This window comes from Macaca nemestrina, chromosome 4 (assembly GCF_043159975.1).
Source record: "Macaca nemestrina isolate mMacNem1 chromosome 4, mMacNem.hap1, whole genome shotgun sequence".
Lineage (NCBI taxonomy): Eukaryota > Metazoa > Chordata > Mammalia > Primates > Cercopithecidae > Macaca > Macaca nemestrina.
In genome coordinates this window covers 36,875,882-36,903,277 of record NC_092128.1, presented here as the reverse complement: position 1 = coordinate 36,903,277, position 27,396 = coordinate 36,875,882, and the positions used below count along the sequence as shown (strand labels likewise).

The following is a 27,396-nucleotide window of genomic DNA, read 5'->3' as shown; positions in this document are numbered from 1 at the left end:
ATACAGTCCCTCAGTGTAAAGATAGTCTGTTCATTCCCAAGGCTTAGTTGTAGACATTATACTCTAAACTAAAAGAAAGTGGCAGCCCTGGATCAGGGATGGAAAAAAGAATGTGCCTAGAATACTCTGAAGGAATTATTTTATAGATAAACAAAAAGGTACAGAAATTCCGAGCTGGCAACAAGGACCTTTGGAGAAACATACGGGGAAAGAGCAGAAGATTTTGAAGATCACCAAAAATGCACAAAGCAAAGTGAAATCAAAGTTCTAAGAGACGAAAAAAAGGTGGGGAGGGGTACAGAGAAATCCCAGATGTGGTAATAGCTTTGGTCATACTTAGGGCATATCAAATATGAAATTTATGGAGAGGTGGAATGATTGGAAAGAAGACTGGGGACTGCAAAGCACTTGGAGGAGCTGGGTAAAAAAACAAAAACAAAAACAAAAACGGAACAATACTTCCCAATAGGCTAAATGAACATAGCCAATGGATAATGAGTATGCATAATAGAAGTCATGAATAGAGATACTTTTTGATTATAGGACTTCTCAAAAATATGATTTTTTTTTCTTTCTTAAGACAGAGTCTCATTCTGTTGCCCAGGCTGGAGTGCAGTGGCGCGATCTCAGCTCACTGCAACCTCCGCCTCCCAGGTTCAAGCGATTCTCCTGCCTCATCCTCCTGGGTAACTGGGATTACAGGTGCCCTCCACCATGCCCAGATAATTTTTGTATTTTTAGTAGAGATGGGGTTTCGCCATGTTGGCTAGCTTCAAACTCCTGACCTCAAGCGGTCCTCCTGCCTCGGCCTCTCAAAGTGGGGAGTTTACAGGTGTGAGCCACTGCGCCTGGCCCTGAATTCTTTAATGTAGACAACAGAATAGAAGCGCACCAGAGTTTTTCTTAATTAATTATACTCATGGAATTTTTTTACACATGAATTGAAAGTATTATATAATGAGATTTCTCCAATTCCCCCAAAAAACTTTTCTTCTGCTAGTCATCTCCAGTTTATCATTGGCACACGATACAGTTGTAGAAGGTAATAAATCTAAGCCATATCCTTGATTCATTCTGTGTCCTGTAGGCTAAACTGGATAATTTAGATTCAATTTCAAATGCAATCAGAAACCACTGAAGGTTTTTAAGCAGATAAATGGTTGCTGGCATCGACATTTTGAAGAAGCTTATTCTGGCAACTTTTGGATAAATTTGATTGAGGAGCAACAGTAAAATTTACAAGATCTTTCTGATTTCTCCTGAGTGAGCTGGCACCTGCCTGGCACTGGTGTCACATCCCCTGTCACTCTTCTCTGTTTTACATCCCTCTGTTCATGCCAGATTCTTTCCTGTTAACACTTGTCTGGAATGCTCCCGCCCAGGTTCTTGTATAATTTACCGACACTCGTCTTTCATGCCTCAACTTAAGGTTCATCTCCTCAAAGAGACTTTCCCTAACCATTCATCATTTCATTTCCTTTACTTGTTTCTTGTCTCTTTCTTCTGTTGGAATATTAGCTCTATGAAGGTAGAGACGGCATCTACCTTGTTACTAGCACATAGCAGCACATAGTAGACACTCAGTAAATTTCATTAAATAAATCAATGAATCAATAGAAAAATGGATGGAGAGATGGGTAAATAGGATTAGGTTCACTTCCGAGATTCAACAAGATTATGGAATGTGGGAAATGGTACATTTAAGCTGAAGGTTCTTACTACTATTAGTAAACTTGTTTGGCTTATCTCTGCTGTAAATTCTTTCAGGTTTAGTAAGACTCATATGAATGTTTCCATGTTACAGGCAGATTTTTTTTTCTAAAATAATGTTCCTCTTGTGTCTATCAGAAGGCCATCTGGCTTCCAGACTGAGCATCCTACACGTCAGATGCACAGTGGTGTAAAATGACATTTTCTATCTGTGTTTTTGTCTTCTCACCATCCCTTCTCTTAGATAAGACAGTCACAATGACAAAGATCCTGTTAGGAAATCTTGTATTGTCTAATAGCTAATCCCAAATAGGAGATGAAACTCTTTGCAACAATTCTTTTTTATTTACTATCATATTCTTTCTTATACTTCATAACTCTTTTACACCTTTCCTCTCTCCTCAAACCTCCCATAAGTCGTCTTCTTTCCCTTTTCTGACCCTGTCATCTATCTAATGGTTACCCTTCATATTTCACTGAAAATGGAAGCACTATCAATCGATAGTTAAACCCCCTAATCCAGGAATCATCTTTGATTTCCCTTTTTCATTAATTTCTGACATCCAATCTCTCTGCAAGTCCTATTAAGTCTCAACTTCAAAACATACAGAATTAGTGTGGTTCTCTTCATCTCCCCTATGCCCACCCTATCTGAAGCACCATCATTTCCCATCTGGATATGGCAACAGCCTCCCGGTTGACCTCTCCTTTTCTGTAAAATTGATTTTCCTCATAGTGGTCAGAATCATGTGTTAAGAACATAAATCAGATCCTGTTGCTTTTCTGCCTGAAACCATGGGCTTCCTTTCCTACTTAGAGTAAAACTCAGTGACCTTACCTTGACCTAGTAGTCCTACCAGACCTGGTCCCTGACCACCTTCTCTGATCACATCTCTCCTGTTACATTATTCCAGATACACTGCCTTCTTTTTGTCCTGGAACATGCCAGACTAGTTCCTCTCATGTTAGGGCCTTCACACTTGTCATTCCCTCCTCCAGAAAATCTCTTCCCTTAGAAGATTTGAGCAAGATTGGCTTCCTTTTGTCATCGAGTTCTCTGCTTCAATGTTACCTTCTCACTGAGGTCTTCGGTGAGGACCCATTCTCATCCTGTTGCATTTTCTTCTTAGCACTTAACAGTATCTGAACTTATTTGCTTGTTTACTACCTGTGTTTCTCTACTAGAACATAAGCTCCATATGGTAGAAACTTTGTCTATCGTGATGTGCAGCCAGTGCCTAGAGGAAGTACTCAATAAATATTTCTTGAAATAATGAATTAATAATTGACATCCAGACCAACATTTTTTATAGGATGGAATATCCTTATCATTTGAGTGGATTTCCATAGAGTTGGAAGAAGTCACTCTCTCATAATCAGAAAGAAGAATTTTTCTTAAATTCTCATTTCTCAAATGATTAAAAGATTGTGTGTCTGTTTTTGAATCAGAATATATGAGTCTACAAATATGGCATTTTATTTAAAAAAAGCTATTCAAATTATCTCCCCAAATATGATGTCCATTACTTTCTACCTCTATGAACTGTCCAGTGTTACTGACTTAAAGAATGAGGAGCAACTTGGCAATATGGCAGACCTGCTTTAAGGTTGTAATTGATTCCAAGCTGAATGCTCACATGACTTGGCATTTTAAACAATGTTCGTATACACTTCCTTTATACAACTTGTTCAAGTATCTAATTTCTAAATCCCACACCACTTGGAAAGTCAGTTTCATAAAATATTTAAGGAAAAAAATCTTTGCCAGATTCCAGGAGCCAGGGGAAGCAGATAGCATAAGAAATAGTCTCTTTGCTATAAAAGTAAGTTGTCAACATATTCCACTTCCCTATTCCTTCACCCTCACTGAAACTGCCATCCCCAGCAAGAGTATTTGCTGTTCTTGACTTTTAAAAACTAAGAAACTATCACTAGATTAAAAATCAGAGACTGATTGTGATAGTTCAGAAATAAAGGATAGAATAAGCAATGTTTGGGTACATTTTAGCTCTTGGCTGTCAGCTTCTCATGCAGCTGAATTTAAGGGTTTAATAACTATGTTGACACATTGCAGAGGATTCCCACTATCCAGCCAGTGATGCCTTTACTCTTATCCATTTATATCCACTTCACAGAGCCAAAGAGAAATTTGAGGAAGAGTAAACACAAAGCTGTTTGTTTGTTTGTTTGTTTGTTTTGAGGTGGAGTCTCCCTCTGGGGCCCAGGCAGGAGTGCAGTGGCACAATCTCGGCTCACTGCAACCTCTGCCTCCCGGGTTCAAGCGATTCTCCTGCCTCAGCCTCCCAAGTAGCTGTGATTACAGGCACACGCCACCATGCCTGGATAATTTTTGTATTTTTAGTAAAGACAGGGTTTCACCATGTTGGTCAGGCTGGTCTTGAACTCCTGACCTTGTGATCTGCCCACCTCAGCCTCCCAAAGTGCTGGGATTACAAGCGTGAGCCACCGCACCTGGCCTAAGCTTTATCTCCTACATGTCTTTCTCCTAGCATCTCACCAGCAACATCTGCTATTGTTCCCTGTAGCCATCCATTTTAGATGAAGGAGAGGGAAAAGGAAAGTGGGGGCTTGTGTTCAGAGGCTGCTGCTGCTACAAAGATACAAACTTAGCTTTATTTCAATGTATGTATGTTTTAAAGGACATTAGCATGACCTACGTATTATGTGTATTATTAGGTCAATAAATGGGGAAAAGAGATAAAATTGGAGAAATAGAATTTTCTTTGTTTTCCCACTTCATTGTGGTTACAAAATTTGTTCAAGGTCTTCTCTTTCACTTAAACTTTATTGTCAGCATTTACACAGGTTGACAGTTTGTGCCATAATTGCATTTTTATTGATGGTGAGTTAGTTTTCTAGGGTTACCATAACGAAATACCACAGACTGAGTGAAACAAAGAAATTTGTTTTCTCACACTTCTGGAAGCTAGAAGCTTAAGATCAAGGTGGTGGCAAGTTTGGTTTTATCTGAGGCCTTTTTCCTTGGCTTGCAGAGGCTGCTGTCTCACTGTGTCTACAGATGGCCTTTCTTCTGTGCACACAAATCCCTGTTGTCTCTTTGAGTATCCAAATTTCGTCTTCTTCTCCTTCTCCTTCTTCTTCTCCTTCTCCTCCTTCTTCTTCTTCTTTCTTCTTCTTCTTCTTCTTCTCCCTCTTCTTCTTCTCCCTCTTCTTCTTCTTCTTCTTCTTCTTCTTCTTCTTCTTCTTCTTTTTTTTTTTTTTTTTTGAGACAGTGTCTCACTCTGTCACCCAGACTGGACTGTAGTGCAGTGGTGCGATCTCAGCTCACTGCAACCTCCACCTCCTGGGTTCAAGTGATTCTCGTACCTCAGCACCCCCAAGTAGCTGGAATTATAGGTGCACACCACCACGCCTGGCTAATTTTTGCTATTATTATTATTATTATTATTATTATTATTACTGAGATGGGGTTTTACCATGTTGGCCAGGCTGGTCTTGAACTCCTGGCCTCAAGTGATCCGCCTTCCTTGTCCTCCTACAGTGCTGGCATTACAAATGTGAGCCACTACACCCAGCTCCCCAAATTTCCTGTTCTTATAAGACCAACAGTCAATTTGAAATAGGACTCAAACTAATGGCCTCACTATCATCACCTCTTTAAAGGACCTCACGCAAAATACAGTTACACTCTAAGATCCTCAGTGTTAGAGATTCAACATATGAATTTGGAGAGTGGGGGACACAATTCAGCCTGTAATAGATGGTAGGCTTATACTATAACATCAGGCTTGCACTGGGTACAAGCCGGTGCAAGCCTGCTTTTCCTGCTTCTACCTCAGTGCTTCTTTTCTTCCCTTTCTTGGCACATGTTCAAAGTTGACTGACATAATTCTTATTGTTGAAGCAAGTGATGAAGTTGCCTAGTGATAATAACTAATTTTCTGAAATGCTTTTGGAATGTATAGATGCCTGTTAGGAATCACCTAGTAACAGGTATATTGACATGAAGCTAAAGTCTGTGTAGATAGTATAAAATTCTGGCGAAACACCAGCACATGCTGGAGTAATGGAGAAGAGAAAAAAGGTACAAGGAAAATATGATCCTTGCCTTAGTCTATTTTTTTATGCGTTAGAACAAAATATCTGACACTGAGTAATTTCAAAAGAACAGAAATTTATTTCTCACAATTCTGGAACCTGGGAAGCCAAAGATCACGGTGCCAGCAGATTTGGTGTTTGGTGAGCACAGACACCTTCTGAAAGCCTCACCTCTTAATACGTTGCACTGGGAATTAAGCTTAAACATGAAATTTGAAAGAGACACAAATAGTCAAATCACAGCAATCCTAAACCAAGAGGATCTAATACAAGGGAATGTTTGAAATAAGCAGAGTAAGAGAGGGCCTGATGAAGTTTCCAAAGCAAAGCATAGACAATGAAAGATACTTTTTTTTTTTTTTAACAGTTTTCATGACAACCAGCATGGTGAGCCTGGAGCATTTCAGAGGCAGAAAAAGAGTGCACAGACATGAAAAAGAGCAGACATATTGATAAGAAAAATAGTACAGAGGTAGAATCTATAGTACTTTGAAGACGCCTGAAAAACGGGAGAGAGAAATGATATAATTGAAAATGATTGAGTGAGAAGATGGTGATTAAATACAGTAGGTAGTGTTGAAGAGTTGTATTAGATAAATTGAATTCAGTGTTCCTGCAAGATATCTAAATGGCAACACATAGGAGGAACTGGGAAATTCAAAACTAGACTTGTTAGAAAAGTTAAGGCTACAGATAAGGATCTGGCATTTGTCTGCATAGATGACACAAACCAAAATAGCTAGTGAAGATATTGAGAGAGCACAGAAGGAGAAATGAAGAGAGTTAAGGACATAGCCTTGTAAAAGCATACATGGGAGGGAAAGATGAGGCCAAGAAGTAAAGAGAAGGCGCACCCGGAGAGCGCAACACAACAGACTTCAAGAGAAGAAGATAGACTTCAAGGATGTGCGTAAATGGCTTAAAACCTCATTTTTTCTTTTCCATGAGACCTTGTTGTTTTAAAACTTTCTAACCCTGTTCTTCAGGAAATGTGATGAAAATGAAATGTCATATCAATGCTTAGCAACTCAATGAACCCTGATTGAAAGATTGTGTCTGGACTGGGAGTTCTAGGTATGACTATACATACCGAGTGATAAGTCATAATTTTTTATTTTGGATATGCAAGACCCTGGAAACTATGGTTAAGAGTTGTTAGAAGAGATGTTGGCTCATGTAAGACATAGGGTTTTTAAGTTAGGGTTGTTCCCACACTCACTTATTGTGTATTTTGTCTTCTTGCATGGATTGTCATGAGGAAAGAAAGAGCAAAAAGAATAACCCCAGGACAGATAAACAGACTGGTGGATTAACTGCCACAAGGAATCCCAATGAAGTATTGAAAAGGAAAAAAAGTCAGAAGAGAATTGCGTACACAGCTTCTCCCCCTCAAAAAAGAACAAAATCATTCTAAGACAAAGGTGAAATAAAAGGATTCTGTCAAACAAAAGTTAGGAGATTTTATCACCAGCAGACATGCACTGTAAAAAATGTTAAACGGAATACTACATAAAAGAATGAAGAGGCCGGGCACGGTGGCTCACACCTGTAATCCTAGCACTTTGGGAGGCTGAGGCAGGTGTATCACGAGGTTAGGAGATCGAGACCATCCTGGCTAACACAGTGAAGCCTCGTGTCTACTAAAAAATACAAAAAATTAGCCGGGCGTGGCGGCGGGCGCCTGTAGTCCCAGCTACTCGGGAAGCTGAGGCAAGAGAATGGCGTGAACCCGGGAGGCAGAGCTTGAAGTGAGCCGAGATTACGCCACTACACACTCCTGCCTGGGCGACAGAGCGAGACTCCGTCTCAAAAAAAAAAAAAAAAAAAAGGAAGAAAACCAAAAATAATAAATGATGTAAGGGTAAATATAAAAGATGTTTTTTCTAATTTTTAATTTCTTTAAAAGAAAAATGACTGTTTAAGGCAAAAAAAATAGCAATGTATTGTAGGATTTATAGTGAATGTGGGCATAAATTGTATGACAATAATAATACAAAACATGGGGAGATGGAATGAAAGTATACCATTATTATAAGATTCTTACATTTCTTACATTATCCATGAAGCGGTATAATATCATTTGAAGGAAGACTGTGATAAGCTGAAAATGTAAACTCTAAGAGTACTGTAAACTCTAGAGCAATTACTAAAATAATATAACAATAAAGCAAAGAGATATTTAATAAGACAAATGGGAGAAAAAATAAATTAATTTAAAAATCTATACAAAAAGTAGTGGAAAGGGAAAATAGAACAAAAATCAGATCAGATAAATAGAAAACAAATAACAAGGTGATAAATCTAATCCAATCATATTTATAATTATATTAGTCGCTAATGATTTAAACATTGCAATGAAAAGGCAACAATTGTCAGATTGGATTTTAAGAAAGCAGGACCTAACTCTCCGCTAAAAAAAAAAAAAAAAAAAAAAGACCTACTTTAAATATAAAAACTCCAGCTGGGCATGATGGCTTATGCCTGGGCCATGGAGGTGGGTCGTTTGAGGTCAGGAGGTCGAGACCAGCCTGACCAACATGGTGAAACCCCATCTCTGTTGAAAATTCAAAAATTAGCTGGGCATGGTGGTGCACACCTGTAATCCCAGCCACTCAGGAGGCAGTAGAATTGCTTGAACATGGCTGACAAAGGTTGCAGTTAGCTGAGATCTCACCTCTGCACCCCAGCCTGGGCAACAGAGCAAGACTCATTCTCAAAAATAAATAAACAAATAAATAAACTCAGACATGTTAAAAATAATGGATGGAAAATGATATACTATGCCAAAACTAATAAAAAGAAATCTCGAGTGGAATTAATAATATCAAATAAAGCAGATGTCAAAGGAAGGAATATTACCAACCCAGGAAATAAAGCAGGGCATCTCATACTATGAAGGGATCATTTACAAAATATAAGAACTAAAGCTATGAACAACAACTTGATAATAAATATACAAACTGACCACATTTTTTTTAATGGGTATAAATATACAGATAGACAGAAGGAGTAAGTTCTAGTGTTGGATCGTATAGTAGGGCAATTATGGTTAAAAATAATATATATTTTTTATGTGTCATTTGTGTTTGTTTTTTGACAAAGTGGCAAATGGGGACATGAAAAGCCGCCTACTATCACTTGTCAAAAGGCAAATGCAAATTAAAACCACAATGATTTATGAGTACACACCCAGAAAAATTACAATATCAAATACTGGTAAAGATGTGGACCGTTTGGGTTGATGGGGGTCTTATTAGTTGGGGAAGGAGCCCGGGGAACATCGGGGCAACGCCGGGTCAGAGGGGTAGACTCTGAGGGCTTCCTTTAGGGCATAAATTATACTTTTTACATAATTGCAAGTTGTACGTTAATGAAAATAAAGTTTGCACATACGGCACTTCACTCCATTTGCCCTCCTTTCTACAAAAGAGGTCTAGCTGTAAGATGCTGTTATAATTTTTACTTCCCTCAGGGGGCCAGGTTTCTCCCCCTTGAAGAGGAAATTGTGGCCAGGCAGTACTGCAGAAGAATGTAAGTCGCTTATTTCTTAACGTCTGAGGGTCAAATTGGTTCCATTTCTCCAGAATACATCTTAGGGGCATTTTTGCCTTGGGGAAAATGTTTCTCATTTGGAAAAAGAACATAGGGATGTCAGCACCGCTAGTCATTTTCCGATGAGCATTAGTCCTACAGCGTCCTCTATGGTCCTGCTGCTTATTCTTATAGTTCTCAACAGTAAGAAGGAATGAACTATTCATGTATACAACAACTTGGATGACTCTCAAAGGCATTATGCTACTACAAGAAAACATTAGGGAAAATCCCTAGCACATTGGTCCGGGCAAAAAATTTCTTGAGTAATAGCCTACAAACACAGGCAACCAAAGCAAAAATGGACATAAGTTAAGAAGCTTCTGCACAGCAAAGGAAACTATCAAGAAAGTGGGGAGACAACCCATAGAATGGGAGAAAATATTTGTAAACTACCCACCTGACAAGGAATTAACAACCAGAATATGTAAGGAGCTCAAACAACTCTGTAGGAAAAAGTCTAATAATCTGATTAAAACTGGGCAAAATATTTGAATAGACATTTCTCAAAAGAAGACATAAAAATGGCAAACAGGCATATGAAAAAGTGTTTAATATCACTGATTATCAGAAAAATGGAATTTAAAACTACAATGAGATATTATCTCATTTCAGTTAAAATGGCTTATTTCCAAAAGACAGTCAATAACAAATGCTAGTGAGGATGTGGAGAAAAGGGAACCCTTGTACACTATTGGTGGGAATGTAAATTAGTACAACCACTATGGAGAACAGTTTGGAAATTCCTCAGAAAACTAAAAATGCAGTAACCATATGATCCAGCAATCCCACTTCTGGATATATGCCCAAAAGAAAGCAAGTCAGTATATCAAAGAGCTATCTGCACTCCCATGTTTGTTGTAGCATTGTTTGCAATAACCAAGATTTGGAAGCAACCTAAGTGTCCATCACAGATGAATGAATAAAGAAAATATGGTACATATACACAGTGGAGTACTATTCAGCCATAAAAAGGAATGACACCCTGTCATTTGCAACAACATGGATGGAACAGGAGATCATTACGTTAAGTGAAGTAAGCCAGGCACAGAAATACAAACTTCACATGTTCTCACTTATCTGTGGGATCTAAAAATAAAAACAACTGGACTCATCAATACAGAGAGTAGAAATATGGATACCAGTGGCTGGGAAGGGTAGAGGGGATAAATGGGGAGGTGGGGATAGTTAATGGATTTAAAAAGAATAGAAAGAATAAGACCTAGTATTTGCTAGCACAATAGGGTGATTGTAGTCAATAATAATTTAATAGTACATTTAAAAATAACTAAAAGAGTATAATTGGATTGCTTGTAACTCAAAGGATAAATGTTTAAAATGATGGCTAGCCTATTCCCCATGATGTGCTTATTTCCCACTACATGCCTGCGTGAAAACATCTCATGTACCCCATAAATATATACACCTACTCTGTACCCACAAAAATTAAAAAATTGTTTAGAAAAGAAAAATCAGTTGGCTGTAAATACAAAGATTTATTTCCAGGTTCTCTATTCTGTTTCATTGGCCTATGTATCTGTTTTTATACCAATACCATGCTGTTTTCATTATTCTAGCCTTATAATATATTTTGAAGTCAGATAGTGCGATACTTGCAGCTTTGTTCTTTTTCCTCCATATTGCTTTGGCTCCTCAGGGTCTTTTGTGGTTCATAAAATTTTAGAATTTTGTCCTATTTCTGTGAAGAATGTCATTGGTGTTTTGATAGAGTTTATATTGAATTTATAGATTGCTTTGGGTAGAATGGTCATAATTTTTCCAACTCACGAGCATAGAGTAACTTTTCATTTGTTATTGTCCTTTTCATCTACTTTCATCAATTATTTGTAGTTTTCATCATGCCTTTCACCTCTTTGATTCAATTTATTCCTAGATAGTTTATTTTTTGTAGCTATTGTGAATGGCATTTTTTTTTATTTCATTAAGATAGTTCATTCTTGATTTCACTCAGCTAGTTTTTTTTTTTTAAAGATAAGCAAACTTTAAAAATACTTAGCTAGAATATTTTAAAGGGGAGCCTAAAATAAATCAAATAAAAAATAAAACAGGAGACATTGCAAATGATACCACAGAAATTTAAAAAAAAACCATAAAAATTATCGTGAACAATTACATACCAAAAATTAGACAAATGAGAAATGTACAAATTCCTAGAAACATACAACCTACTAAGACTAAATCAAGAAAAATAAAAATCCGGAACTGACCAATAACAAATAGAGAGACTGTATCAGTATTTATAAACCTTGCAAGAAAGAAAAGCCTAGGACAAGATGGCTTCCCAGGTGAATCCTACCAAACATTTAAAGAAGTTTAATTCGGATCATCCTTAAATAATTACAAAAACAGAAGAGAGAACTCTTTGAAACTCATTCTATGAGACCAACATCACTCTAATAGTAAAGCCAGATGAAGACACTGCAAGAAAACAAAAGTATAGGTCAATATCACTGACTAACGTGGATGTAAAAATCCACAACAAAATACTAGTAAGCCAAATTCAACAGTACATTCAAAGGATCATATACCATAATCCCATAAGATTTATCACTGGGACGCAAGGAGGTTCAACATAAGCAAACTAATCAATGTGATACATCACATTAACAGAATAAAGGATAAAAATCGTATAATAATCTCAATATATGTAGAAAAATATTTGACAAAATTCAACACCTTTTCATGATAAAAACACTCAATGTGTTGTGAGTAGAATAAAATTACATTGGCATAATAAAGGCAGTACATGAAAAGTCCACAGCAAACCTCATATTCCACAGTGACAAACTAAAATTTTTTCTCCAAGATCCAAGAATGCCCACCTTCTCTACTTCTATTCAAAGTACTGCAAGTAATAGCCAGAGCTATTAGAGAAGAAAAAAAGAAAGGCATTGTAATCAGAAAGGAAGATGTAAATTTATCTCTGTTTGCAGATGACGTCATCTTATATATAAAAACCCCTCAAGATTACACACACACACACACACACACACACACACACACATATACACAGAGAGAGAGAGAGAGAGAGGAGAGAGAGAGACACGCAAACCTGTTAGAACTAATAAAATAATTCTGTAAAGTGGTAAAGATACAAAATCAACATACAAAATCAGTTGTGTTTCTATACATTAACAATGAGCAATCTGAAAAGGGAAGTAAAACAATCCCATTTACAATAAATTCAAAAAATCTTTTAAAACTTTGGAATAAACTTAACCAAGGAGGCAAAAACTTGTATGCTGAAAATTACAAAACATTGCTGAAATAAACTTTCAAAAACAACAAACAAATGGAAAGATATACCATGTTCATAAACCAAGTACACTCTTAAGTACAGTGGAGTTCATAAACATATGGTTTTCTTCTTTTTTTTTCCACCTTAGCATTTCATTCCAAAATATCATCTTTTTATTCATGTATCACACCCATGATTTTTTCTGTTTCTCCCTGATTCCTAGAAAGTTCTGAAAACCCTCTAAAATTGGAAATGAGGCCAGGTGCAGTGGCTCCTGCTTGTAATCCCAGCACTTTGGGAGGCTGAGGAAGGCAGATCACTTAGCCTCAGGAATTCAAGGCAGCCTAGGCAACATGATAAAACTCTGTCTCTACAAAAAAAAAAAAAAAAAAAAAAAAAAACAGCCAGGCCTGATGGCATGTGCCTATAGTCCCAGCTACTGGAAGACTGAGTTGGGAGGATCACTTGAGCCTGAGAGGTCAAGACTCCAGTGAGCCATGTTCACACCACTGCAGTTCAGCCTGGGTGACAGAAGGAGACCCTATCACAGAAAAAAAAAGAAAAAAAAATGGAAGTAATATTTATGAATGAGGGGTTGCAAACTAATGCTGTAGTTGGTTAAAAGGAATAACAAAAGTTATCCATATTATTTTTTTCCTCATTCTGTGTAATGGCTGTAATGGTTTCCATGTGGGATATTGTAAAATCTAAATATGGTTTCATCAGACAAAAGCCAAGGTTTTGTTTATAAGGAAAGTAAAGGGACTGTTGAAATGTTTGCGAATGTGTTGACATGAGAATATCCATTGAAAGAAAGAGGAAAGCTGGTGTCAGGGGAAAGTTTCAAGGCAATATAGACCTGAGCAGAATGCACAAGAAAAATTAGACTAAACTGCTTAGGATGAAAAGGTGGTAAGAAGTAAACTTAGGGTTTTCTGTGGCATTTTAATTTCTATAGTTTTCCCCCCTCACAGGCCCCTTGATGACAGAATATAATGTGGTTCTGCTGTGTCCCCACCTAAATCTTATCTTGAATTGTAGTTCTCATAATTCCCACATGTTGTGGGAGGGACCGGGTGGGAGACAATTTAATCATGGGGGCAGTTTCCCTTGTACCGTTCTCATGGTGGTAAATAAGTCTCACAAGAGCTGATGGTTTTATAATGGGAAACTCCTCTCACTTGGTTTTCATTTTTTCTTGTCTGCCACCATGTAAGATGTGACTTTTGCCTTCTGCCATGATTGTGAGGCCTCCCCACCTACATGGAACTGTGAGTCCATTAAACCTCCTTTTCATTATAAATTACCCAGTCTCAGGTATGTCTTTATCAGCAGCATGACAACAGACTAATTACAGTAAATTGGTACTGGTAAACTGGGGTACTGCTGTAAAGATACCCAAAATGTGGAAGCAACTGTGGAACTGGGTAACAGGCAGAGGTTGGAAAGTTTGGAGGGCTCAGAAGAAGACAGGAAAATGTGGGAAAGTTTGGAACTTCCTGGAGACTTGTTGAATGGCTTTGACCAAAATGCTGATAACTATATAGACAATGAAATCCAGGCTGAGATGGTCTTAGATGGAGATGAGGAAGTTGTTGGGAACTGAAGTAAAGGTGATTTTTGCTATGTTTTAGCAAAAAGACTGGTGATATTTTGCTCCTGCCCTAGAGATTTGTGAAACTTTGAACTTGAGGGAGATGATTTAGGGTATCTGGTGGAAGAAATTTCTAAGAAGCAAAGTATTCAAGATGCGACTTGGGTGTTGGTAAAAGCATTCAGTTTTAAAGGTAAACAGATTATAAAATTTCAGAAAATTTGCAGCCTGATGATGTGATAGAAAAGAAAAGCCCATTTTCTGAGAAGAAATTCTAGCTGGCTGCAGAAATTTGCCTAAGTAACGAGGAGGTAAATGTTAATTGCCAAGACAGTGGGGAAAATGTCTCCAGGGTATGTCAGAGACCTTTGCAGCAGCCCATCCCATCACAGGCATGGAGGCCTCGGAGGGAAAAATGGTTTCATGGGCTGGGACCAGAGCACCCCCACTATGTGCAGCCTAGGGACTTGGTGCCCACATCCCATCTGCTCTAGCCATGGCTAAAAGAGGCCAAGGTACAGCTTGGGCCATGTCTTCAGAGGGTGCAAGCCCCAAACCTTGGCAGCTCCCATGTGGTGTTGAGCCTGCAGGTGCACGAAAGTCAAGAATTTATGTTTGGAAACCTCCACCTAGATTTCAGAGGATGTACAGAAATGTCTGGGTGTCCAGGCAGAAGTTTTCTGCAGGGGAGAGGCCCTCATGGAGAACTTTTAGGGCAGTACAGAAGGGAAATATGGGATTGAAGTTCCCACACAGAGTCCTCATTGGGACACTGCCTAGTGCAGCTATGTGAAAAGGGCCACCATCCTCCAGACCCCAGAATGGTAGATCCACTGACAGCTGGCACCATGCACCTGGAAAAGCTGCAGACACTCAATGCTAGCTCATTAAAACATCCAGGAAGGAGGCTATACCTTGCAAAGTCACAGGGACAGAGCTGTCCGAGACCATGGGAACCCACCTTTTGCATCAGTGTGACCTGGTTGTGAGACATGGAGTCAAAGGAGATCATTTTTGAGCTTCAAGATTTGACTGCCTTGCTAGATTTCAGACTTGCATGAGGCCTGTAGCCCCTTTGTTTTGGCCAGTTTCTCCAACTTGTAACCGCTGTATTTACCCAATGCCTGTACTGCCATTGTATCCAGGAAATAACTAACTTGCTTTTGATTTTACAGGTTCATAGGCAGTAGGGACTCGCCTTGTTTCAGACAATAGTTTGGACTGTGGACTTTTGAGTTAATGCTGAAATGAGTTAAGACTTTGGGGGACTGTTGGGAGGGCATGATTAGTTTTGAAATGTGACAACATTAGATTTGAGAGGGACCAGAGTGGAATGATATGATTTGACTGTGTCTCCACCCCAATCTCATCTTGAATTGTAGCTCCCATAATTACCACATGTTGCAGGAGGAGCTTAGTGGGAGATAATTGAGTCCTGGTGTGTGGGGATGGGGGGGGCAGTTCCTCTGTACTGTTCTTGTAGTGAATAAGTCTCAAGAGATCTGATGGTTTATAAGTGGAAAACCCTTTCACTTGGTTCTCATTCTGTCTTGCCTGCTGCCATGTAAGATGTGCCTTTCAGCTTCCACCATGATTGTGAGGCCTTTCAAGTCACATGTAACTGTGAGTCCATTAAACCTCTCTTTTTTTGGAAATTATCCAGCCTCTGATATGTCTTTATCAGCAGCATGAAAACGGACTAATACAGAATGTATTCTAAAAATCAATAGCTAAGCAAGAATTTATTGTCATTTTTATTAATACAAGTGTATGTGTCCCATATCTCAATGTTAAACTCTGGATTAGAAAATACAGTTTAAGTTCAAAGGTAAAGTGAGATCCTCTACTCTCTTAAGAGTATTGGAAGGGAGGGAAGGATAATTGAAGGAAAGAACGAAGTGCAAATCAAACATGTAATTTACCAACCCAGCCAGCCACATGAATGAGAAGTGTATGTCTGCTTCATCTTCACAGTCTTCTGCTTGTTGTGAGGACAAACGTCCACCAATCTATCTGATTATCATTTCAATCCAACAGCATGTAAAAAGTAAAAAAAACTATGCTACTCAAAGGCACTGATTTAGCACAGTGACTCAAATTCCAACGCATCAAGTTTGCAACCCTTTCTCTTATGGAAAGGAATGAGTATAGGGGTGAACAAAGTGAGAGGTCAAAAGGGCTTAACTTCAAAATTCCTCTGAAGTAGAGGTGTGGTGTGGCACACAACTTTCTTGCATTTGAACAGTGGCAGAAATGGGAGAAGCAGAAATGGGAGAAGCAGAAATGCTTCACTCTTCCACAGCAGCTAACCAATCCAAGGACTTCAACAGGTACACTGGTGTAGGAAGGACAGTTGGCGTAGGTGATTCCTAGGCTCATTTTAAGCACCAAGATAATAAAAATTAATTATTGGGTACTAGTCTTTTTAAAGTGAAAACAAGGTTAGCAGACATGGGTTTCAAGGAAATCAATGTGTAAAAGAACAATAAAAATAGCAACCAGATGTTTATTACAATTTGTTCTTGAATGTTACAAATAAAGGTTTCCATATTCCACCTCATGAGCTGGTATAATTCTCCCATATCATAAGACGCTGCTCTTTTTTTGTTCCTGAGTTCTATGCCCCAAATTTTAAGAAACTTCTTCACTTCAAGAGAGAGTGGGTGACAAATTCCTGATGAATAAGGTCATATTAATTAGTATTTTTATTCTCATAAAAATATAGAATGGTGGCTAACACATAGTATGTACTCAGTTAATGTTTGTTGAATTAATAAGAGGAAGAAACGAATAGTGGTGTGAGAGCTGACTGGAACGGACTGGCTGGCTCTGATTGTTAAATAGGATTTTTGAGAGACTAAATATTTCATGGTTGTTATCTTGAAATTCATTATGGTGAGTGTATTTGCATCAAATTTTTATCAAGAAAATGGGCAAACACTGTGAAATTAGGGCTTTTTTTCTTTTTTCTGTTTTTTTGAGAGAGCTAGTTTATCAGCATACTACTGCCTATTGCCACCATTTTCACTCCACCCTAATCTTTTCACCTTGGGAGAATCTCACTTCCTGACAGTTTCAACCTGAGAAATGGCTAAAGACCCAAACAATGCCCTCTCTTTCCATCTTGCAGATTCTGGGATATGTGTCTGGTTACAGCTAAAGAAATGTTTGGAATCTTGTTGTAGTAATAGTCTTAATCTGGATTTACAGACATATGTGTGTAGATACTTTTTTCTCCCAAAACAGTAATAAGTACATGTTCATATAGATTTAAGAAAAGCCTAACATTAGAATGTTAACCCTGACGAAATAATCTGTGCACCAAACCCCCATGACATGTAATTTAGTCATGTAACAAACCTGTGCATGTACCCCCTAAACCTAAAATAAAAGCTGGAAGAAAATAAAAGTTTGAGACGTGTCCCACTGTAATGTTAAAAAAAAATTCTGAAAGAAATCAAAGATCTAAAAATGAAAAGACAACTAAATTCAAGGATAACACAATTTAATTTTGACAAGATCACAATATTCCACAAATAAATCTGCAGATTCAATGCAATTCCTGTTGAAATCCCACCTGTCTTTTTACAGAAATTGACCAAGCAACCCCAAAATATATATTTAAATGCAAAGAAAGTCAAATAAGCTAATAAATATTAGAAATAGACACAGTTTTTTAAACAGTTAACCCTGCTTTAAGAACCCGAGGCAAAAACAAACTCTGGCAAACTAAAAGAATTGATATTACAAATGCACATAAAGATTCAGTGACATGCTCTAGATAACAATGATGCTGTTCCCTTTCATCCATAGCAGCTCCAGAGCCTATTTACCCTTGAACAAAAGGCACAAAATTTAAACCTTCAAACACTTTACCAATATTTCAAAGCCAAGGTCCACATATATTTAACATTGCCACTTATAAATATTTCTGTGGCTCTCACAAAACATCACTCTGACTAGAGTCTATCTCCAAAAAAAAAAAAACCAAACAAATAACAACAAAAAAACCCTTATTAAGTGCCTCACCTTCCATGTCCAATGTTTCAAAAGCATTATTTATGCGTCTAGTATTTATTTTAAAAGAATATTTTTCTTAACTCGACGAGAAAATGCTGTCAAATAGGTTGGTTTTGAAAAAGCATTAATTTCAAAAACCTGTTAATTGTTACTGCTTTCTTCATATCTAAAAGTCTTTATTTTTACACACACACACAGACACACACACACACACACACACAGACCTAGGTAGATAACTTCATGAATATTGGGACTGAACACAATTTCTCATAAGTAGGTTACTTATAGATATTGACCCTTATTATTCTTACATATGTAATAATAGAAGCAAATAACTCTATGCGTCTGTTGTGTAATGTGCTACCTCAGGGGTCAAACACTGAATCTTTCTGAGGAATCCAATTAGTTCCTTCTATAAATTCAATGTAGAGAAATCCCTGAAGACTATTTGAAATTTATGTAATCCAGGATAAAGAAATAGGCCTGGTCAGGAGCAGTGGCTCACACCTGGAATCTCAGCATTTTGGGAGACCAAGGCGGGTGGATCATCTGAGGTCAGGAGTTCAAGACCAGCCTGGCCAACATGGTGAAACCCCGTCTCTACTAAAAATACAAAAATTTGCCTGGGCGTGCTGGTTTGTGCCTATAATCCCAGTTACTTGGGAGGCTGAGTTAGGAGAATCACTTGAACCTGGGAGGCGGAGGTTGCAGTGAGCCGAGATAGCACCACTGCACTCTAGCCTGGGCAACAAGAGCGAAACTCCATCTCAAAAAAAAAAGAAAGAGAGACAGAAAGAAAGAAAAGAAGGAAAGAAAGAGAGAAAGAAAGAGAGAAAGAAAGAGAGAAAGAAAGAGAGAAAGAAAAGAAAGGAAGGAAGGAAGGAAGGAAGGAAGGAAGGAAGGAAGGAAGGAAGGAAGGAAGGAAGGAAGGAAGGAAGGAAGGAATCTGTAAGGATTTGTATCTGATGCAAAATTGAGAAGGAGTTCTAGGTATTCCCCAAACCATCCCTTTCATTCCCTGTGTCCTCTCCAGGTGCAGATTTATCTAAGACAAGTGCATTTTAAACATTCCTCTTTTGCACAGACCATTTACGAAGCCTGGAAACATCCCTATAATGGTTAGCTGCACTTGTCGACTTAGCTATGTTATGGTCACCAGAAAATCAATCAAACACTAACCTAGATGTTGCTATCACAGTACTGTGCAGATTTGATTAAATCCCATACTCAGTTGATTTTGATAGGAAATATGTATAGGACTGATTGAATCAGTTGAGCTTTAAGAGTGGAGTTGAGGCTTCCTTAAAAAAGAAGTTCCACCTGTGGACAGCAGATTTTGATATCCATGCCTGAGAGTCCAGTCTATCCGAAAGATTTTGGACTTGCCACAATCATGTAAACCAATTCCTTGCAATAAACCTCTTAATATATATCTCCTCCTGGTTCTGTTTCTCTGACTGAATGCTGATGAATACAGGCCCAACAATATGTGCATATATTTCCTTTTGTAATTCACAAAAGTAAGATATTTTAATTTCAGTGAATTGAGACTATTCCTTTCCACTCTGACTTGCCCCCTGCCACACCCATGCAGTAGCATTTCAGTGGCCACAGATATTCTGAGGATCTTGCTCAGAAGAAGTTGAGTTAAAGATATATTTAGTTTGAGTTTACTAGAATTTATTTATAATTCACAGTCATATCCATGAATAATTATTTCTAGCCACACCTTCCAGAAATATTATTACTAGCACTGTGAAAATACACCTGAGTTTTGATTCAAAGTATCTAGAGATCATATCAGAATATGAACATGTCCTAGAACATCTGGGGCCAAATATATGTGGATGGTGAAAATTTTAAAAAGTTGAAGTGCATGAGCCAGAGCTGGTCAGTGGAAATGTTTTCCAGTTGTCAGGTATGTAAAATGTAAGAAAAGGAGATGATGATGCTCATGAATGTTTGATGAAAATGGGATCCCTTTTTCAACAAGAATATATTAAATAACACATTGTATGTACAATCATGAATGCACAGTGCAGCTTTTTTCTTTTTTGATGGAAATTAAAAACATAGAATTTATCATAATGTTTATGCTTATAGAGTATGAACTTGTAGCAGCACTGTAAATAATGTCTAAAGTTTCCTACATTATGCTTTTCAACAGTCAGTAATAAAAAGGTAAATTTCAATTAATCATGCTAAGGAAATATTGAATTATCATTTCATTCTCTTTCTGCAAAATGTTTCTTATGAAGAAGTGATCACGGGGTCAAAACTCTAGACAAAAAAGTATTTGACAAGTGTGTTAGATAGCTAATAGTTATGCAATTTTTCTTGATTTTGTGCCATTTGTTGAATTTACTGCCTTTCAAAAATTTGTAACTTGTGATTTCTTTTTCATTGTAGATAGATATCCATTTTCGTGAATACAAAATCAGGAATTTATAATTAAGAATTTCTTTCCTTAAAGAGATTCTTCAAATTGTATAATCTTAAATTCTCACAAATTTGAGATCTTACCACCGGCCTCTGCGTGCGTGTTTGTTTTGGTATCCCTTAACGCTTTCCCTGCTTCATCACACTGCCCAGAGCTTCCCACTGGGAACATACTCTCACCTCCTTAATTCCCATTTCCTTTTTCTTCCCCAAACAGGAAAGAGTAGCCATTATTCATGCCATTGTCAAAACCTCATGGCAACAAAGAGTCCAGGGCTGGAATTAAAAAGATGATTACAAAGGGGAGCTCCACAATCAGGTGATCCAGCATTGATAAGGTGTTTGGACTTGATTATATGAAAGGAGATTTCTATAATTACAAGAGCTTGTTTTTCACTCTAGTATGCATTCTTTTAGGGTTATCTTCTCTCCTAGAAATTATCAGATAGTTTGAGCTAAAGACTCAAAGCTAAATAAGCCTCAAAGTGTGCTATGTTAATATAACATTCCAAACAACTCACATCTAAAGAATATGAAGATCTGCCATTAGTTTAGAATTATGAGATTTTTGTAAGAATAAATTTGCCTTGGGCAAATGGCATCTGTAAATGGTACTAATCTAAAAAATTAAAAAAGCAAACGTTCTACTATATATAAAAATCTGAAATGATATATGCTCTGGTTTGGGGGGAAGGTGGTTGTTTTTTTAAAAAATATGACCATGGAGATAGTGAAGTGGTTAATGGAATATGGTACTGAAAATGTCTAACCTATTCTAATATGATGAGATAGTTCCCTACACAATAATTTAGGAATCTTATTCTAAGTAATACTTAGGCAATATCACTTTGCTGCTAATGCTTATTGACGGGAGTGATGATCTGAGTGTGCCACTTTGTGTGTCATTGAATGACTGCTCTGAGAAGAAGGAAAGTAAACCCAGCATTGTAGTGATAGTCTTTGGAATGAAGCTCATGGTGAGAGCCAAGGGCAGCTCCAGTAGGAAAGAAAGGGCAAGGTCAGAAAGGAGATTAAGATCTTGGAAGCAGAGCTGTCCCAGGGGTACCTGCTAACTATTCCTGTGTACCTGCTGTGAGCTGACTATTGTATCAGGTATACAGGGAGTTTCAAAAAAAAATCAGATCCTGCCTTGAGAAAGAAGAACATTACCTTCAAGCAGCATTTACTAAGCTTCCATCTGTGCATAGTTTGGGGAATGGTAGTATGCCAAGAAATTTCAACATATCATATAACCAACAGTCAGGGGGTTAAAATCTAAAACAACACCCAAATGCTCAGTTTTCTAGAATGAATTGTGAAACTTCTTCCGCTGAGTTATTGTCTGCTATGTATCTATAGGAATCAGCTTTCCCTTCTAAAGAAACAGAGAACTGCATATTTTGCACATTTCCTCACACTGTGATGTGTGCAGTGAGAATGCAGACATGGCTAAGAATGATATTACCCAATGCTCCTGCCCCTACCTGCACATGACTATCTGACTAATTCTCACCAATGAAACATGAGAGGAAGAGTCCTCCTTTGGGGCCAAGACTTTTAGGATGCTCATGTAACTTCTCTATCTCTTTTTTCCCTTCCACCAGCTAGAGTCACGTGACTGTAAGTCCCGGGAATGATGATGCCATGAGATGGAAGGAGTCTAGCTACATGATTTGTTGCATGGGTAAAAACCAACTCGGAATGTTCTTCCTCAAATTAATATATTACCCAGAGATAAACACTTACTATCTGGAAAAAAATAATCTGGGTCTTCTTATTCCACAGTCAAGCATTATGTAATTCAATGCCCTAGATAAAGGCACCTAATACACATTTACTGAATTTAAAATGACAGGCTAAGACAGGCATTTAAGGTGCTGCATAGAATCCCAGTCGCATTCTATCTAATGTATTGTAGTTACTTAGAGAGAGGGGAAGTGATAGAATGGATGATGTGTAAATTAAGAGCAAGGTAGAAATAAAAAGTAGGAAAATACTCGATGTCTGAGTTTCAATGAGTCATGTGAGATGGACAGTTGCAGTGTTGCCATCTATCATCCATTCCCCATCCTTACAGAAACACCACCACAATTATATTCGATAAGTCCAGATTCTCCCACCTTCAGTAATGTTCCTGGTCTCTTCAGGATAAGAAAGTAAAGTTAGAACTGATGCAGTCATGTCACTTCTGCAAGATAAGGGCTTGTCTGAAAATGACATCAACTTGTGGAATAGAACAATGCCAAGAGACAGAGATAGATGATGTTCAGCCCCAGAAGCCAAGTAGATCTGAAGTTAGCACTGCCCCATATGTGTTTCTTAGAGTAGACCAATTCCTCTTTGCTTAGGCCAATTGGATTGGGTTTTCTGCCACCCATAACTATAAGAGCTCTAACTAACGCATCATAGAAGGTTTTGTGGTATTGGCAATACCCTGCCACTTCTGGGTGCAGCTGGTAGTTGGGTCAGATCCCTCTGATGGTGAGTCAAGGCCATTTGGGTAGAGAGAAAGTTGCCAGAAGCTATAGTACTTGCAAATGAAAGTCTGGGGTATGCCAGGACTTTATTCCCCTTCTTCGTAAAATCTCCATTAATTGTTCTTTTCTAAACCATCACATAATTAAGAAAGATTAAAATCTTTTATAAGGATATTTTCTCAATTTTATCCTAACTATGCTTAAAGCAACTTTCCAAAACTTGGCATCTTAATTACTCTATAACAAACAAGATGAATAAAAATATGTGTGCCATGCACATATCAATTTCTTTACAGCTCCCTCAGGCCCTGCTTTCCCACACTTACCACCCCTGTGCTTTTCCCATATAGAAATTCTGAAACTGCTCAAGCTAAAAGTCAAGTTCCAAAATTCTACTTAATAGAGAGAACCAAAAGCATGACCAAAATGGTTCCTCAGAATCAGGAGGTAAAACCTAAGATTTGTACTGAGATTGGAATTCAGACCCAAGGGCCAGGAGTCAGATAAGATAATAACAAGGAGGTGGTTAGTTAAAAAGAGTGAAGGGGATGCTGTGTGAATTATTTTAGAAACAGTTACTGGTGACAGCAATCAAGCTTTCACATGATCTTTATGACATGTCTCATTTGTTGCCTAGATTCATTTAAAGGACCTAGGAAATGACCAAACCTGAAGCTTGGATCATTTACTTAAAGTTTCTGAAGACACAAGGGCCAGGCTCTATTCACATAGACATTGCCAAACCAAATCCCCAAACTTGTCACCGTTTTTGTCCCTCTGCCTCTCCATTCTGTAGACTGGGAACCCTACATGAGCACTTACAGGCAGTCTAGTCGTAGTTTAGCAGCTTCCCAACCCCACCCCAGACATTGCTGAACAGACATTCCCTCCAGCTACCATCTGGTATTTTCACAGATCAGCTTCAGACAATCTATTGAGCAAAATAAGGAAGGAGACTTGCTCTAGTTGCAATGTAGGAGGTCACAAGTTTATATTCCATTTATGCCTCCACTAATTCTATTTGTTTCCTTCGCATTAGGTGTTCCAAGATAATGAATACTTCCATAGCAACAAAAGTCTGACAATAAACAGTTACCTTGATTTTCACATTTTCAAAGAAAAATCCCTCAATGGCAACTAGACCAGAAGTCTCAGCACTGAATATGCAATAATGGCTACAAGGTGAACAGTTTTTCTATTCCATTTTCTTAGCAACATCATTGATTGATTTTCTTGGAAAGGAAATTAGATTGGATTAGATGATCTTTTTGTTTCAGTCATATAGCCTGTTATTAGCAATTAAAATATGCAGTAGCTTTTGAAACAACACAAGTAATAAGTGACTTCAGTACAAATGTATTATATTCTAATACAAATGATTTATAAATAAGATTTTTTTTTTTTATTATTATTATACTTTAAGTTGTAGGGTACATGTGCATAACGTGCAGGTTTGTTACATATGTATATTTGTGCCATGTTGGTGTGCTGCACCCATCAACTCATCGTTACATCAGGTATAACTCCCAATGCAATCCCTCCCCCCTCCCCCCTCCCCATGATAGGCCCCGGTGTGTGATGTTCCCCTTCCTGAGTCCAAGTGATCTCATTGTTCAGTTCCCACCTATGAGTGAGAACATGTGGTGTTTGGTTTTCTGTTCTTGTGATAGTTTGCTAAGAATGATGGTTTCCAGCTGCATCCATGTCCCTACAAAGGATGCAAACTCATCCTTTTTGATGGCTGCATAGTATTCCATGGTGTATATGTGCCACATTTTCTTAATCCAATCTGTCACTGATGGACATTTGGGTTGATTCCAAGTCTTTGCTATTGTGAATAGTGCTGCAATAAACAACAGGTGCTGGAGAGGATGTGGAGAAATAGGAACACTTTTACACTGTTGGTGGGATTGTAAACTAGTTCAACCATTATGGAAAACAGTATGGCGATTCCTCAAGGATCTAGAACTAGATGTACCATATGACCCAGCCATCCCATTACTGGGTATATACCCAAAGGATTATAAATTATGCTGCTATAAAGACACATGCACACGTATGTTTATTGCAGCACTATTCACAATAGCAAAGATTTTATTTTAAAATTTGTATCCCTTCTCTGTCCAAGTATTCTGAAAGCAGAAAGTGTATATGACTGAAAAAGTGGTATAAAATATTTCAGATATAGTATATACTCTATAGGTTGAATTCAAAAGACTGCTGTCACTGTACATTTTTCCCCTAACAAATCATCTTTTTTCTATGCATAACATATGGTGAGGCAACATTCTTTACATTGTGTTAAACAAGAAAACACTTCGTAATGAATTAAAGTTAAGGAAAGACTGTATCAGCCACAAGGAACTTGAGTTCTGGCAGTTTTGAGGGTTTAAGGCTCACAGCTTTTAGCAGCTATGTCTGCGTAAAGACTTGATTTGATCAAAATAAAGAACACAAACACGAACATGGGGCTCCCTGAAAATTCAGAGCTTCAGTGAGTTCAGCACAAGTCCTAAAAGGACAACTCCCTAAACATTGACATTAAACGTTTTTGCACTGGCTTGACCGAGTATAACTTTAAAATGAAACACTAAGTGAAATATCTCTATAATAAAAACTGTAAGACACTGACAAAAGAAATTGAAAGAGACACCAAAAAAAGGAAAAAATTCCATGTTTATGAATTAGAAGAATCACTATCATTAAAATGTTCCTACTACAAAAAGCAATTTAGAGATTCAATGCACTCTGTCAAAATACCAATGAAATTTGTATCAGTCACGGTCCTCTAGAGGGACAGAACTAATAGGAGATATATATATATATGACACGTATATATCTATATCTAGATATATATATCTAGATATATGATCTAGATATATATATATAGATATATATATGATACATGATGTTCAACCCCAGAAGCCAAGTAAATCTGAAGTTAGCACTGCCCCATATGTGTTTCTTATAGTAGACCAATTCCTCCAATAGGATATATATATATCTCTCCTATTATATATGTGTGTATATATATCCTGTTTTATATATACATCCTATTATATACAGAACTAATAGGATATATATATCCCATTATATATTATATATATCCTATTATATATAATATATATTATGTATTATATATATCCTATTTTGTATATATAGAACTAATAGGATATATATTTGATTATATATATAGAACTAATAGGATATATGTCCTATTATATATTATAAATATTCTGTTTTATATAGATCCTATTTTATATATAGCCTATCATATATATATGTGTGTGTATATATATGAAGGGGAGTTCATTGAGGAGCATTAACTCACACAATCACAAGGTCCCATAATAGGGCATCTGCAAGCTGAGAAGCAATGAAGCTAGTCCAAGTTCCAAAACTGAAGAATTTGAAGTCTGATGTTCGAGGACAGGAAGCATCTAGCATGCAGAAAGATATAGATTGGGAGGCTAAGCCAGTCTAGTCTTTTCACATTCTTCTGCCTGCTTTTATTCTGGCTATGCTAGCAGTTGATTGAATTATGCCCACTCAGATTAAGGGTGGGTCTGCCCTTCCCACACCACTGACTCAAATGTTAATCTCATCTGGCAACACCCTCACAGACACACCCAGGATCAATACTTTGCATTCTTAAATCCAATCAAGTTGACACTCAGTATTAACTATTACAAGTCCACCCGTTGTCAAGCTGAACCCATACACATCTCCTGAGATCATACATAATCTTCAAATAAAGACAATAATAAGGTCGTAATTATGCCTAACATAATACAACTATCTTTCATGCAACCAGAAGCACACCAATTCCCAACCCAAACGCTATTACATAAAGCTAACAACACTTAAATGCTGATATGAAGTCAATAAATATTATGTCACATGTTAAAGGAAAAAGGAAATAAAATGAAGATATTTTCTTAGTACAAGTGTATACATACACAAACATGTTCTTAACAAAAGAAGGAGGAAATACTCATGAAAATTACAGTCCTCATTTCTGCAACTGGTCTTCTACTAACTATTCTGTATTCCCTTTGCCTTCAGCAAGCACCTCAGCAGGTTGTGGTTTTTTTTCCCTAGTGGAGTGACCCAAAGCTTCATTCCTGAAAGGTCTGGACCATTTGTAGTCCTGCCTGTATTGGACTATTATAGTTTTCCATTGACCTTCATCACAGGGCATAGTAATAATAAGAGATGCCCGAAAG

At 37.6% G+C, this 27,396-nt stretch overlaps 1 long non-coding RNA gene across 2 annotated transcripts in view; it reads left to right on the top strand.

Moving 5' to 3' along the window:
• Positions 1 to 20,927, top strand: part of LOC139362749 (uncharacterized) — a 45,021-nt gene extending 24,094 nt beyond the window's left edge. Inside the window, exon 3 of one of the 2 annotated variants that reach the window (XR_011622009.1) lies at positions 20,911 to 20,927. This is a non-coding gene — a long non-coding RNA (uncharacterized lncRNA). Of the gene's footprint in view, positions 1 to 6,157; positions 6,235 to 20,910 lie in introns of those variants that run through there. The other variant, XR_011622010.1, reaches the window with a different exon arrangement.
• Positions 20,928 to 27,396: the final 6,469 nt, after the last annotated feature.